The sequence below is a fragment of the Haplochromis burtoni genome, unplaced genomic scaffold (genome assembly GCF_018398535.1).
Source record: "Haplochromis burtoni strain Fernald_Lab_line unplaced genomic scaffold, NCSU_Asbu1 Contig_108, whole genome shotgun sequence".
In the NCBI taxonomy this organism is placed as follows: Eukaryota; Metazoa; Chordata; class Actinopteri; order Cichliformes; family Cichlidae; genus Haplochromis; species Haplochromis burtoni.
In genome coordinates this window covers 1,680,713-1,695,844 of record NW_024582469.1, presented here as the reverse complement: position 1 = coordinate 1,695,844, position 15,132 = coordinate 1,680,713, and positions in this window count along the sequence as shown.

Here is a 15,132-nt window from a genome sequence, read left to right as displayed (position 1 = left end):
TCTGATTGCAAAACAAAGGAAAGATAATTACCTTAACCTTTCTGGAAGATTGAATTCTGTAATTTGTGATGATCTATATAGACGTACCTGTTATGATGGTTAACGCAATTTATGAGATTCACAAATACAAAGAACTGGGTGTGCATTATTTAATTTCATCGTTGTCACCGAGATGTGGAACATGCAGTGTCAAGTGTGACAATTTAACCCTAACATGTAATTTTCTCTCCTGTGTGTTACTAAAGGATAACTAGCATGGTTCGGATTTCCCATGACTCCGCAGCAAGCGAAGACAATTCACTTAAATCTTAGGGCTCTTGAGTATTTTTAAACTTGAAAAAACTGTTGATAGCTGGGGTCATCATAACCAGTGGCAGGTGAAATCCTAGTATGCCTCTATGCTCATACTTTTATAATTTATAGTACTAGTGCGCATGCGCCAACCAGCGTGCAGCCTGTTACAGTCACTCCTGCTTGTTCTCTTAGTTTAGCTCTGTTTTCTTACGTATTCTTTTTTTTTCTTGTTCTCACTTTTCATCCGTTTATTATCTTCCACTCAATCATGTGGATTGAGAGAGTATTTGTTCTTCTGGTGGCTATTTATTAATAAGTGACTTTTATGTATATGTATGCCTGTATATATTGTGCTATTCTTAGTTAGTGTATTGTCTGTCTTTGTTAATGTTTGTTTATAATGGATATAAAAATAATTTCCCCTAGGGATCAATAAAGTATTATTATACTATGATATATCAGTGATATATGTATATGTGTGTGTATATATATATGTATATATACACTAGGGGTGCAACGATACACAAAATTCACGGTTCGGTTCGATACTTTGGTGTCACGGTTCGATATTTTTTCGATACAAAAAAGAATGTTCATGCCTTTTTAATTTGTCATTTATTAAAATTATAAATATATATTTTAACTCAAAAGTACAGTTTTTAAATTTAATGTTGCTGAAACAACAAAGTAATAAAAAAAAAAATATCTGATCAGAAATCACTCATCTTTGGAAAAGAGAGTTTATTACAGAGAAATGGCTCTTTCCAAAATAAAAGCTATACTATACGCTTCTTCTGGGCTATATTCTCAGCAGCATATTAAACATATCAGGTCCCATAAGGAGAATCAGGTGCTAACGGTTGTCTAAATGACTCGGGTGTAGCATATTCGTCATATTCATTGTGTTCCCACTAGTGCTGTCAGCATTAATCTCGTTGAAATAACGTTAACGCCACAACACGGCAAATTTCCGTTAACAAGCTACCGTGGGGCTGGACGGCGTCAACACGTTAACGAGCAAACTGCGCTAACGCACTAGTTCCCACCAATGTAATTGAGCATTGCATGGCACATCCGACATACTGTTTTACTTTTGTCCATGACGCGCTTACCTTCAGGGTCATACGTCACATGAAGACCAAAATAGTTCCAAACGCCAGATCTGAATGAGGGTGGGGGAGGTTCAATTTGCCATGTTGCAAGGAGAGCTTAACTTCTGTCTTGCTAGCTTGCCCTGCGCTCAGTGAATCTGCGTTCGACTACTCCGCCTAGGCTGCACTGTCGAGCGCAGATCCACTGAGCGCTCAACACAGACAGCATCGTCAGAAGGAAAAGTTGATAAAATAAATTAAAATTTTGTATTGTTCGATACATATGCGTACCGAACCGAAAGCACTGTATCGAACGGTTCAATATCGATATGAGTATTGTTGCACACCTAGTATGTATGTATGTATATATAGGGTTTTTGAGCTATCAATATCTGTTTCTTTGTATTCCAAATTAGTATTACCTCGTCGGTATCCTTATCTCTTTGTATCTTGTTGTTAAATGTTTGCCAAGTCTATTTTAAATGTTTCGATTGCCTTGGTCCTGGGTCCTTTTGACCCAGTGTTTGTGAGTTTCTGGTGTTCAGATTCAGTAGCAGTCTACCACACAGAGGCATTTGATAGTCTTTTCCCATCCAAGGTGGCTGAGAGCGTTAGGCAGCTTAAGCACTGCAGAGCTCCTCAGGAAAGCTGCTCATTTTAGTATTGCCCTTTAGAGAGTGGTGAGTGGGACTCTTGTGTTTGTTATACTGTGGCATATAGTAGGGTGGACCTTGACGACTGTTTCCCTCTTTTTGTTACAGGATTGTGCCATACTGCTGCTGTCTTGTTTTATCCCGTTCTGTCTTGTTTGGTTTTATTCTGTCTTGTTGTGGCCTGTTTGTCATCTTACAAACATTTATGGACTGGCCTCGACTGACTCCTGGTTTTATGGTCTTTTACTCGGAATTGTTTTATGCATTTTAATCATACTTTTATAAAGAACTGTAACTTAGGGTGTATTTGTTTTATTTGTCGTTTACAAATTTGTTTAACTTTTTATGCTTTGTTGTTTTGTTGCTTTAGTGGAGGTGCGGCCACTTGTTGAGGGGCTAGGCATGTGAGGTGGAATCCCCTCCCCGATGCATGAGAGTGTACACACCAGGCATAGGCATAGGTAGATTGCACCATTTAGATTTCAGTGTTAGTGACAGTGAGATTTGCAGTGGAACTACACGGGTGAGTAATTGGTGGCACCCTTGGGCACTGCTCTCTGTAGGTTGCCTCCTCAAGTGGCCGGTCTTTACTATTTTGTTTAGTTATTTTATTGAGTTGTTATTTTACTAGGGTATCACCGTGGCAGCGAGCCTTGTTGTTTTAATCATTGTTAAAGTGTTTTAATTAACAGTCTTGCAGACTCAGCCCTGCTACCTTAAGAACTTCTCTGATTTTACAGTTCTATGCTTTAGTAGTTTTTCTTAATAAATTTTGATTCATAAAACTGATCTGCCTCACATCTGCTGTTAATAACGAGCCCGTGGGCTTTGGTAGCCAGTGTAATGTCTACATTGGCTATAAAAATCTTTCCTGGGGTGTAACTCTCTCCGCAGGTGGCGTTGTCAACACCCCTTAGTCATCTTTACTGGTTATCCCTCCTTCGCGCCACCACACATCGTTTCCTGTTTTATTGTGAAAGTCTTGTGTTTTCCATGTTCGGTGTGTTTAGTTTTGCTTCCCCTGTGGCTTTATCTTAATTAGCGTCAGCTGTGTTCCCCGTGTATTCTCACTTCCCTCGTTATCCTTCTGTGTATTTATGTCAGCATCTCCCTCGTGGCTGTGTGAGTCTCCCTGTGTTCCCCCTTGTGTTCAGATTCTTACGGTGTGTTCACACCGAACGCGATGGACGCCAATAAAACGCCCCAAACGCCCCTAATTTGACGCGTGCACATTCGCGTCTCAACGCGTGTCCAAGAAAAATCCATCGCGCGCACGTGAACCGGAAATGTGGGAGGAATGTGGGAGGAAGTTGTGCCAGACCGGTATCTTTGCAAGATGGCAGCTGTCGAGCTAGCGCTTGAAGAGAGAGTCTCCCTTCTCTATGTACTGTGGAGAGCGGAGCAGCAGCGTAAAAGACGTCTCGCTGTACCTGGGTCCATCAGGTCCTCCAGAGGCATGAGCAGTTTGGTGAGTTTCACCATTTGCTCCAGGAGCTGCGCCTGGTTGACGGCCGATTCCAGCGCTATCACCGTCAGCCAGTTTGAGGACCTGCTTTCTCTCGTCGGTCCCAGCATCGCCCGCCTAGACACCAACTACAGGCGCTCAATCCCACCTGCAGAGCGCCTGTCCGTCTGCCTGAGGTTAGTAAAAGTGTTTAATACGGTAGTCCTTTATTGATACCTGTGCTAATATATGCTAAACCATCCATTTATACACTGCTAACATGGATGTGCTATGCTAACAGTGAATGCTGTCGGTGTTTACTGAAAGCAAACTGTGGTACAGAGACGACTATTTATAATATTTCTAGTGATACTCAGAAGGTCTCATCAAGCCCCGATTTAATTCGATTTATGCTGTTATCAGTGTTTGCGATGATAGCATGGCTGTGGTGTCACATCAATGTATGCGCTCGGTGTTTGCTGATATCAAACTGTAGCATTAGGACCACTGAGTTAACCTTTGTAGTGATACTCACTCCTTTTTATTTAGACCTGGTTTAATTCTGGGATAGTTGAATATTTGTATATAATCCCTGCAGCTGTTAAAACAGAGTTAGATAAAACTGTGAACAGTTTGGTTCATCTTTAGTTACATGGTTCTATCTTGATAAGCTATGTCTTATCACAGATTAATTTTTCAAAAATATTAATGATTTAAGCAAGGAAAGGGCTACATGTCAACATACAACTCTTTATTTCTATTAATGTCTTACTTCATTCCTACCTGATTGACATGTTTAGGAATTATGAGTGATTGGCTCACTGTAGTTGTAAAAGTTGCTACCAATCAAATTATGATATGTTAAAGTTAAAACAAAACACAACTGTTTTAGATATTATCTAATATACATTTTGTAATTATCCTTATAATTACAAAATGTTTTATGTAAGATTTAAGTTTTGTGATTTAAATCTGACATCACAAAAGTATTTTGGAATTTGAATAATGTATTTTGTAACTGCAGTACACATAATACTGATTTTGAACAATTTTGTCCAGGTTCCTTGTCACCGAGGACTCCTTCAGGACCATCGCGTTCAGTTTCAGAGTCGGTGTGTCCACGGTGTCACTGGCACTGACTCTTCTTTCTTTCTTTTGTCCTCATACAGAATCTGAGTGTGTGCTACATATGTGCTTCCAGGAGTTTGGATTTTGCTTTTTCTTCATGGACGTTTGGCACATTTATGTTTTTAAAAGTCTTTATTTGCTTATTTTATTTTCTGTGAGTGCTGCATTTGCATCACTTCATCCCTGTAGTCTTGAATGTTCTTGTATTTTTAGTTATTTATTAGTATTTTTGTAGTTCCGGATTTTTGCCTTAATTTCCTTATATCCCACAGTGACCTTGATCCTCAGGTTTGTTTGCATGCTTGCTTGTTTAGTTTTTTAGCATGATAATTTTATCTTTATTTAGTCCACTTAATCTATCTATACCTACCTGTTATACCTTGCTTGCTGGGTTTGAACCCTCTCTTCGTAGTAGCCCCATTCTTCGTGGCATATATTTAAAAAAAAAAAAAGGTACAGGAAAAGATTTTGGTCTATTACCAATTATTCTATCATAATGAACACCACTAACTATAACCTAAAAATGTTGTAATTCAATTAATATTCAGCAGAAGTTGAACATGATTAGCCTCCATTTGGAAGTCTCCCATTTGTCGACATGCATGTCCCTGACACGTGTTTGGCTAAAAATGATGCTGTTAAAGTAAAGAAGTTATGCAGAGCTCTGTAACGGTTATGGAAACGGGCTGCATAGCTGCTGTGCAACAACTCTGTCGAAGTGCATTTAATGACATGTATGAAAATACATACCCTTTAAAATTAAGTGATTCTGAAACCAGGCACAAGTTCAGCTGTGTCGTAACCAGTGTTGGTCAAGTTACTTGAAAAAAGTAATCAGTAACTAACTACTGATTACTTCCCCCAAAAGTAATTCCATTACTTTACTGATTACTTATTTTCAAAGTAATTAATTACTTACTTACTTTTTAAAAACACGATTTACAACCTAAATAGGTGATAAAGCGATAAAAAGAGAGATCTTCCACTCAATCATGTGGATTGAGAGAGTATTTGTTCTTCTGGTGGCTATTTATTAATAAGTGACTTTTATGTATATGTATGCCTGTATATATTGTGCTATTCTTAGTTAGTGTATTGTCTGTCTTTGTTAATGTTTATTTATATATATATATATATGTAATGAAAATATATAATGATATATATATATATATATATGTGTGTGTGTATATATATGTAATTAGGGGTGCAACGATACACAAAATTCACGGTTCGGTTCGATACTTTGGTGTCACGGTTCGATATTTTTTCGATACAAAAAAATGTTCATGCCTTTTTAATTTGTCATTTATTAAAATTATAAATATATATTTTAACTCAAAAGTACAGTTTTTAAATTTAATGTTGCTGAAACAACAAAGATAAAAAAATAAATCTATCTGATCGAGAAATCACTCATCTTTGGAAAAGAGAGTTTATTACAGAGAAATGGCTCTTTCCAAAATAAAAGCTATACTATACGCTTCTTCTGGGCTATATTCTCAGCAGCATATTAAACATATCAGGTCCCCATAAGGAGAATCAGTGCTAACGGTTGTCTAAATGACTCGGGTGTAGCATATTCGTCATATTCATTGTGTTCCCACTAGTGCTGTCAGCATTAATCTCGTTGAAATAACGTTAACGCCACAACACGGCAAATTTCCGTTAACAAGCTACCGTGGGGCTGGACGGCGTCAACACGTTAACGAGCAAACTGCGCTAACGCACTAGTTCCCACCAATGTAATTGAGCATTGCATGGCACATCCGACATACTGTTTTACTTTTGTCCATGACGCGCTTACCTTCAGGGTCATACGTCACATGAAAACCAAAATAGTTCCAAACGCCAGATCTGAATGAGGGTGGGGGAGGTTCAATTTGCCATGTTGCAAGGAGAGCTTAACTTCTGTCTTGCTAGCTTGCCCTGCGCTCAGTGAATCTGCGTTCGACTACTCCGCCTAGGCTGCACTGTCGAGCGCAGATCCACTGAGCGCTCAACACAGACAGCATCGTCAGAAGGAAAAGTTGATAAAATAAATTAAAATTTTGTATTGTTCGATACATATGCGTACCGAACCGAAAGCACTGTATCGAACGGTTCAATATCGATATGAGTATTGTTGCACACCTAGTATGTATGTATGTATATATAGGGTTTTTGAGCTATCAATATCTGTTTCTTTGTATTCCAAATTAGTATTACCTCGTCGGTATCCTTATCTCTTTGTATCTTGTTGTTAAATGTTTGCCAAGTCTATTTTAAATGTTTCGATTGCCTTGGTCCTGGGTCCTTTTGACCCAGTGTTTGTGAGTTTCTGGTGTTCAGATTCAGTAGCAGTCTACCACACAGAGGCATTTGATAGTCTTTTCCCATCCAAGGTGGCTGAGAGCGTTAGGCAGCTTAAGCACTGCAGAGCTCCTCAGGAAAGCTGCTCATTTTAGTATTGCCCTTTAGAGAGTGGTGAGTGGGACTCTTGTGTTTGTTATACTGTGGCATATAGTAGGGTGGACCTTGACGACTGTTTCCCTCTTTTTGTTACAGGATTGTGCCATACTGCTGCTGTCTTGTTTTATCCCGTTCTGTCTTGTTTGGTTTTATTCTGTCTTGTTGTGGCCTGTTTGTCATCTTACAAACATTTATGGACTGGCCTCGACTGACTCCTGGTTTTATGGTCTTTTACTCGGAATTGTTTTATGCATTTTAATCATACTTTTATAAAGAACTGTAACTTAGGGTGTATTTGTTTTATTTGTCGTTTACAAATTTGTTTAACTTTTTATGCTTTGTTGTTTTGTTGCTTTAGTGGAGGTGCGGCCGCTTGTTGAGGGGCTAGGCACGTGAGGTGGAATCCCCTCCCCGATGCATGAGAGTGTACACACCGGGCATAGGTAGATTGCACCATTTAGATTTCAGTGTGAGTGACAGTGAGATTTGCAGTGGAACTACACGGGTGAGTAATTGGTGGCACCCTTGGGCACTCCTCTCTGTAGGTTGCCTCCTCAAGTGGCCGGTCTTTACTATTTTGTTTAGTTATTTTATTGAGTTGTTATTTTACTAGGGTATCACCGTGGCAGCGAGCCTTGTTGTTTTAATCATTGTTAAAGTGTTTTAATTAACAGTCTTGCAGACTCAGCCCTGCTACCTTAAGAACTTCTCTGATTTTACAGTTCTATGCTTTTAGTAGTTTTTCTTAATAAATTTTGATTCATAAAACTGATCTGCCTCACATCTGCTGTTAATAACGAGCCCGTGGGCTTTGGTAGCCAGTGTAATGTCTACATTGGCTATAAAAATCTTTCCTGGGGTGTAACTCTCTCCGCAGGTGGCGTTGTCAACACCCCTTAGTCATCTTTACTGGTTATCCCTCCTTCGCGCCACCACACATCGTTTCCTGTTTTATTGTGAAAGTCTTGTGTTTTCCATGTTCGGTGTGTTTAGTTTTGCTTCCCCTGTGGCTTTATCTTAATTAGCGTCAGCTGTGTTCCCCGTGTATTCTCACTTCCCTCGTTATCCTTCTGTGTATTTATGTCAGCATCTCCCTCGTGGCTGTGTGAGTCTCCCTGTGTTCCCCCTTGTGTTCAGATTCTTACGGTGTGTTCACACCGAACGCGATGGACGCCAATAAAACGCCCCAAACGCCCCTAATTTGACGCGTGCACATTCGCGTCTCAACGCGTGTCCAAGAAAAATCCATCGCGCGCACGTGAACCGGAAATGTGGGAGGAATGTGGGAGGAAGTTGTGCCAGACCGGTATCTTTGCAAGATGGCAGCTGTCGAGCTAGCGCTTGAAGAGAGAGTCTCCCTTCTCTATGTACTGTGGAGAGCAGAGCAGCGGCGTAAAAGACGTCCTCGCCGTACCTGGGTCCATCAGGTCCTCCAGAGGCGTGAGCAGTTTGGTGAGTTTCACCATTTGCTCCAGGAGCTGCGCCTGGATGACGGCCGATTCCAGCGCTATCACCGTCGGCCAGTTTGAGGACCTGCTTTCCTCGTCGGTCCCAGCATCGCCCGCCTAGACACCAACTACAGGCGCTCAATCCCACCTGCAGAGCGCCTGTCCGTCTGCCTGAGGTTAGTAAAAGTGTTTAATACGGTAGTCCTTTATTGATACCTGTGCTAATATGCTAAACCATCCATTTATACACTGCTAACATGGATGTGCTATGCTAACAGTGAATGCTGTCGGTGTTTACTGAAAGCAAACTGTGGTAGGACGACTGTTTATAATATTTCTAGTGATACTCAGAAGGTCTCATCAAGTCCCGATTTAATTCGATTTATGCTGTTATCAGTGTTTGCGATGATAGCATGGCTGTGGTGTCACATCAATGTATGCGCTCGGTGTTTGCTGATATCAAACTGTAGCATTAGGACCACTGAGTTAACCTTTGTAGTGATACTCACTCCTTTTTATTTAGACCTGGTTTAATTCTGGGATAGTTGAATATTTGTATATAATCCCTGCAGCTGTCAGATAAAACAGAGTTAGATAAAACTGTGAACAGTTTGGTTCATCTTTAGTTACATGGTTCTATCTTGATAAGCTATGTCTTATCACAGATTAATTTTTCAAAAATATTAATGATTTAAGCAAGGAAAGGGCTACATGTCAACATACAACTCTTTATTTCTATTAATGTCTTACTTCATTCCTACCTGATTGACATGTTTAGGAATTATGAGTGATTGGCTCACTGTAGTTGGAAAAGTTGCTACCAATCAAATTATGATATGTTAAAGTTAAAACAAAACACAACTGTTTTAGATATTATCTAATATACATTTTGTAATTATCCTTATAATTACAAAATGTTTTATGTAAGATTTAAGTTTTGTGATTTAAATCTGACATCACAAAAGTATTTTGGAATTTGAATAATGTATTTTGTAACTGCAGTACACATAATACTGATTTTGAACAATTTTGTCCAGGTTCCTTGTCACCGGGGACTCCTTCAGGACCATCGCGTTCAGTTTCAGAGTCGGTGTGTCCACGGTGTCACTGGCACTGACTCTTCTTTCTTTCTTTTGTCCTCATACAGAATCTGAGTGTGTGCTACATATGTGCTTCCAGGAGTTTGGATTTTGCTTTTTCTTCATGGACGTTTGGCACATTTATGTTTTTAAAAGTCTTTATTTGCTTATTTTATTTTCTGTGAGTGCTGCATTTGCATCACTTCATCCCTGTAGTCTTGAATGTTCTTGTATTTTTAGTTATTTATTAGTATTTTTGTAGTTCCGGATTTTTGCCTTAATTTCCTTATATCCCACAGTGACCTTGATCCTCAGGTTTGTTTGCATGCTTGCTTGTTTAGTTTTTTAGCATGATAATTTTATCTTTATTTAGTCCACTTAATCTATCTATACCTACCTGTTATACCTTGCTTGCTGGGTTTGAACCCTCTCTTCGTAGTAGCCCCATTCTTCGTGGCATATATTTAAAAAAAAAAAAAGGTACAGGAAAAGATTTTGGTCTATTACCAATTATTCTATCATAATGAACACCACTAACTATAACCTAAAAATGTTGTAATTCAATTAATATTCAGCAGAAGTTGAACATGATTAGCCTCCATTTGGAAGTCTCCCATTTGTCGACATGCATGTCCCTGACACGTGTTTGGCTAAAAATGATGCTGTTAAAGTAAAGAAGTTATGCAGAGCTCTGTAACGGTTATGGAAATGGGCTGCATAGCTGCTGTGCAACAACTCTGTCGAAGTGCATTTAATGACATGTATGAAAATACATACCCTTTAAAATTAAGTGATTCTGAAACCAGGCACAAGTTCAGCTGTGTCTAACCAGTGTTGGTCAAGTTACTTGAAAAAAGTAATCAGTAACTAATTACTGATTACTTCCCCAAAAAGTAATCCTTACTTTACTGATTACTTATTTTCAAAAGTAATTAATTACTTAGTTACTTTTTAAAAACACGATTTACAACCTGAATAGGTGATAAAGCGATAGATCTTTCAGCCCAATTCTACTTTTTCTCATAATCCATCATACAAAATGTAATCAAATGGAAAAGTCTCTTTTTAAAACTTGTTTTATTAGTTTTAATCTTTTAACTTTATGCATCAAGCAAAAATTAATTATATGCAACATTCTCTGACTGGAAGAAATTAGTTTAACATTTAAACCTATTTTCTGCACATTCCAGCACATAAAATAAAATATTTTTGTGTGTTTACACTCATCTTTCAAATAGATGCAAGTAAAACACAGCAGAAAATAAATAAATCAAAGACTCAGCGGTCCTGTTGCTCTATTTTCACCTGTAAAGCAGGAGTGGGGTAGGCGGAGGTTTACCCTGGTGCAGGTGTGCCGCAGCGGTCAGTGGAAGAATCCGCGAGTTTCTCTGTGAATTTCCCATTACGTCGTTAGCGCACTCGGTGCTTGCTTGGAAGTTTAGGGGTTTTTTTCGCTGTAAAAAGAAGTTTTCTTCCCACGCACAACGGACACTAATGTTTTTGTCACTTTTTATGGAATCAAACTCAAAGTAAGGTCAGTACTTCCACGCTTTAAACGCTGCACGCTCATACTCTCTCCCACATCGATATATGATCCATTGTTGATCTGCACACAGCTGTTGTCACGAACGTCGCACTCGCTTACGTCACTGTCGTGAGACATTCTCGCAAAAAAATCACGGTTTTAGTAACGCAGTAACGCAGCGTTCCTACGGGAAAGTAACGGTAATCTAATTACCGTTTTTGCAATAGTAATCCCTTACTTTACTCGTTACTTGAAAAAAGTAATCGGATTACAGTAACGCGTTACAAGTAACGCTTACTGCCCATCTCTGGTCGTAACTGGAGTTGTTTGAACTTTGTCAGAGTCAGTATATGGCATGGCATGAGTCAGCACGTCACCTAAATTATATCTATATAAAAGTCAAAACAAAATCAACCCACACACACAAAAAGCAAAAACATAATCTTTACATTAATACATAAAGCACTATGATCATCTAACCTTTTGTAACTACTTAGGTCAGATTTCTTGTTTTGTCTCTTATATAGTCAAATCAATCTCAGTCAACCTACTGGCGGTAAATAAAGGTGATGATGATAAATGATGTACTGTTACTGTGGGATATGTAAAAAAAACAAAAAAAAAAACACCCAGCACGCCCCTGCGGGCGGTTTATCCTAGAGATGGACCGATCCGATATTACGTATCGGTATCGGTCCGATACTGCCCTAAATTACTGGATCGGATATCGGAGAAAAATAAAAAATGTAATCCGATCCATTAAATATCACGAAAGCACCTCACAAAACTTGCAACACGCCGTAACTCACCTCAGAACGTTAGCACGTCGGAGCAGTATGCATCACGTGATAGAGCGGCTGTGGCATGCGGACCTGTCGGTGGTCTGGATAGCATTTGGAGCTTCGCTAGCAACCCGGCATTTCATCTCCGACAAAGTTATCCCCGAGAGAAGTAAAGCAAGTGTGTAAGTCCATCTCTGAATGTTTGTAAAGCATTCCTGCGTTAAGCTTAACGAGCGACTGCCTCTCGCTCTCCGGCTGCTACTTCAATCATGAAACTGCTTAACGATCAGCTGATCGGCTTTTCTGTCGCGAGTCCGTGTCTCTTGTTTGCTTTTGGCCCACTTTGCACCAGAAAGAGGAAACCAGCGGCTGAACAACAGCAGCACGTTTAAGCTTGATCAGCTGTTGTTAGAATTTATTTAATATTACTTTCTACACCAGGATCTTTTTCTACGTAGCTGACGGCTGGTAACTGTGCAGGGGCGGATCTAGCAAAGTTTAGCCAGGGGGGCCGATAGGGCATTAACAGGGAAAAGGGGGCACAAAGACATACTTTTCTTTCTTATTCTCATTTAAATGTCAGCTTTTAATAAATATTTATCTGAATCTTACACCCAAAGTTTTAATCTGATGTAAAATGTATAGAAGTCCATTATTGTATATAGTAACTGTTAAGTCTAATATACCCTAGTAAGCTATAGTACTTTTTCCTTTGGGAAGGTACCATCTGTGCAGTCTGCAATTTTGTTGAAGAAAGATGTTGAATCTATTTAATATTTCTTGAAAAATAATTGATTTCTGTGCATTTTTTTTCACACTGCATCAAATTAAGGTTGATTACGTCGATTAAGCATCATGAGGTGGAGCGTGAGGGGTGGTTCCCTATTTTTTATTTATTTATTTTTGTTGTTGCTGGGAGTTGGAACCCTATTAGTTAGGTTGCTTAATATTTATGCTAAGTACTCTTTAAAATACCAGAATAGGGAGGATGGTGTAGGTTTAAGTTTATTAGATTGATCAGTATTGCTGAACTATGAAATATTTTTTTTTGCATACAGGTATAACAGAATAGCTTTAGTGTAGTTGTTGTTTTAAACTTGAGTATGAACTTATACAAAATGCAGCAAGATATTTAAAAAACAGTTTTGTTGATTAAAAAACACTATATCGGATTCATATCGGTATCGGCAGATATCCAAATTTATGATATCGGTATCGGTATCGGACATAAAAAAGTGGTATCGTGCCATCTCTAGTTTATCCTTCAAGCTCGGGTCCTCTACCAGAGGCCTGGGAGCTTGAGGGTCCTGCGCAGTATCTTAGCTGTTCCCAGGACTGCGCTCTTCTGGACAGAGATCTCCGATGTTATTCCCGGGATCTGCTGGAGCCACTCGCCTAGCTTGGGAGTCACCGCACCTAGTGCTCCGATTACCACGGGGACCACCGTTACCTTCACCCTCCACATCCTCTCGAGCTCTTCTCTGAGCCCTTGGTATTTCTCCAGCTTCTCGTGTTCCTTCTTCCTGATATTGCTGTCATTCGGAACCGCTACATCGATCACTACGGCCGTCTTCTTCTGTTTGTCTACCACCACTATGTCCGGTTGGTTAGCCACCACCATTTTGTCCGTCTGTATCTGGAAGTCCCACAGGATCTTAGCTCGGTCATTCTCCACCACCCTTGGGGGCATCTCCCATTTTGACCTCGGGACTTCCAGGTTATACTCGGCACAGATGTTCCTGTACACTATGCCGGCCACTTGGTTATGGCGTTCCATGTATGCCTTGCCTGCTAGCATCTTGCACCCTGCTGTTATGTGCTGGATTGTCTCTGGGGCATCTTTACACAGCCTGCACCTGGGGTCTTGCCTGGTGTGATAGACCCCAGCCTCTATGGATCTTGTGCTCAGAGCTTGTTCTTGTGCTGCCATGATTAGTGCCTCTGTGCTGTCTTTCAGTCCAGCTTTGTCCAGCCACTGGTAGGATTTCTGGATATCAGCCACCTCCTCTATCTGCCGGTGGTACATACGTGCAGGGGCCTGTCCTTCCATGATGGTTCCTCGTCTCCCTCCTCTTTCTTGGGTTTCTGCTGCCTGAGGTATTCACTGAGCACTCGGTCAGTTGGGGCCATCTTCCCAATGTATTCTTGGATGTTCCTTGTCTCATCCTGGACTGTGGTGCTGACACTCACCAGTCCCCGGCCCCCTTCCTTCCGCTTAGCTACAGCCTCAGGGTGCTGGACTTGGGGTGAAACCCTCCATGCATGGTAAGGAGCTTTCTTGTCTTTATGTCAGTGGCTTCTATCTCCTCCTTTGGCCAGCCTATTACCCCAGCAGGGTACCTGATCACGGGCAGGGCGTACGTGTTGATGGCCCGGATCTTGTTCTTACCATTCAGCTGACTCCTCAGGACTTGCCTGACCCTCTGCAGGTACTTGGTGGTTGCAGCCTTTCTAGCGGCCTCTTCATGGTTCCCATTTGCCTGCGGGATCCCCAGGTACTTGTAACTGTCCTCTATGTCTGCAATGTTGCCTTCTGGTAGTTCAATCCCCTCAGTTCTGACTACCTTCCCTCTCTTTGTTACCATCCGACTACACTTCTCCAGTCCGAACGACATTCCAATGTCATTGCTGTATAGCCTGGTAGTGTGGATCAGTGAATCGATGTCTCGTTCACTCTTGGCATACAGCTTGATGTCATCCATGTACAGGAGGTGGCTGACAACTGCTCCGTTCCGTAGTCGGTATCCGTAGCCAGTCTTGTTAATGATCTCACTGAGGGGGTTCAGGCCTATGCAGAACAGCAGTGGGGACAGAGCATCTCCTTGGTAGATCCCGCACTTGATGGTGACTTGTGTTATGGGCTTGGAGTTGGCCTCTAGTGTTGTACGCCACATCCCCATTGAGTTCCTGATGAAGGCTCTTAGGGTCCCATTGATCTTGTACAATTCTAGGCATTCCAGTATCCAGCTGTGGGGCATTGAGTCATAGGCCTTCTTGTAATCAATCCAGGCAGTGCACAGGTTGGTCAGTCTGGTCTTGCAGTCTCGGCTGCATTGTTTCTGTGTGTGTGCTTTTGTTGTAACAGTAGATGCACCGACACTGGATATAAGAAAACACTATAAAGATCGATGTTGAACATTGTGAGTTGGTTTTTCAGCTGTTCGAATCTGTCTGGATATATTATACTATATATATATATATATATATATAGTATTATATATATATATTATATATATATAT